Genomic DNA, 1,722 nt, shown 5'->3' on the forward strand with positions numbered 1-1,722 from the left:
GAACAGCCATATTTTATTGTATCTTCTTGGCTGAAGACACCTTGCAGGGTCATTGCTTTGTTTCTCCATGAGCTGGGCAAACGTCTTACTCTCTCCAAATCTTGGATTCTTTTGTTGTTAGATTGAAAGGGTTATACCAGATCAGAGATCCTTGATGGACAGTATGCATCAAATGAATTCAAAAATCAGAGGTCAGGGTCAGGTGGTGGCGCAGCAATGACACGACTGGACCCACATGGGAAAGGTCCTGTTCCAAGTCCCAAGACGTCCCTGAGCACGCTGTGCATGCACACATGTGCCTGTGAGGCAGGGTGGCTGAGACTGGAGAGTGTTGTGAGGGTCCCACTGTGGGTGGGTGTGTCTCTCTCACAGAATACATAAATCACTTTAAAAACAATCAGCTCACCTTCATAGCCTTCTTCTTCTTACTCCTAAATATTAGTGTGGATAACTTGGAGACAGAGAAGACAGAGAAAAGAAAAAAATTTCTACTATCTGAGAGAAATTATTTCCCCTCATGAACATGCTCCCTGCCCAGTCTTTCTTATTTAAGTTAGGGGCACCATATGGGTCCCCTTGCTCAGGGGACCCATCAGCTCAACCTCCAAATATATCTTGAGTCCAACCTCATCTTTCTGTTTCCATTCTTTCCAGCTCAGGCCAAGCTGTCATTACTGGTCGGTCATCCAGGGTGCCCCTTGGCGTCACAGGCAAATTACGAAGGAGATGTAATGTATAGAATGAACAGAACCAGAAAACACAAAAATCCAGGCTAGCTAGAAAAATTAGGCCAAAACTAACAAGGTTAAATTTAATATAAATAAATATAGGCCTCTGCATTTCCTTTCCAAAGTTTTATGGCACAAGTTACAAGACACAGAAAGGACTTATGTGATTTATTTGACTGCAAGCTCAATTAAGAAAATAATGTGATGTTCCCAAAAAAATAAATAAATAAAGTTTACATTCCTTTGGCTGAATGAGTATTTATTTAAAATGCAGCATTCGATCTTAGGGGCATAGTATTCCTTTTGTGCTGGAAACACACTGCTTCATTCTGGGCATCGGACTAAAAATACATGTTTGGAATTGACTGAGAAGGATTCTGAGAAGAGCAAAGTTGGGTCACAGGAGCAACAACTGAAAGAACTGGAGACGCTTATCGGAAGAAGAGAAGACGGGGGCCATAAGGGCACACCCACACTTGGAGTACTTGAAGGCCTGACTCTTGCCAGGAAAAGGGGTTTCCAACTATGTCACTGCAGAGGTTCATGAGAAACCCACATGTCCTTCAGAGCTCCACTGAAATGCACCCTCCTCAGAGAGGCCCACCATGATTACCCTGTCTAAATAGCCCTGTCACTTCCCACCACACAAACCCATTTCATTCGGTTGCTTGCACTTACTTTCTACTAGAGTTATCTTGCTTTTGTTTAAGCATATGTCATCTTTCCAACTGGAATGGAACATCTGTGAGAGCAGGGATCTTGTTTATCCTGTTCACTGTAATATTCTGGTATCCAGAAAAGCATCTGGTAGATTGTAGGAGCTCCACAAAGATCTGCTGATCGAAGGTATGCGTGGATAAATGCGCCTTCCTCCTCACAGTAACTTCATTCTTTGAAGGGTCTGGGAGAGCCATTCCCATGGAGACTTTGTAAAGCACCTTGGGGTTCATGTTGTTGCAAAATGAGTTGCAGAGAGTCAAGTTCATTGTCTCCT

The sequence above is a fragment of the Tupaia chinensis genome, unplaced genomic scaffold, assembly GCF_000334495.1.
Source record: "Tupaia chinensis unplaced genomic scaffold, TupChi_1.0 Scaffold143796_1, whole genome shotgun sequence".
Classification (NCBI taxonomy): domain Eukaryota; kingdom Metazoa; phylum Chordata; class Mammalia; order Scandentia; family Tupaiidae; genus Tupaia; species Tupaia belangeri.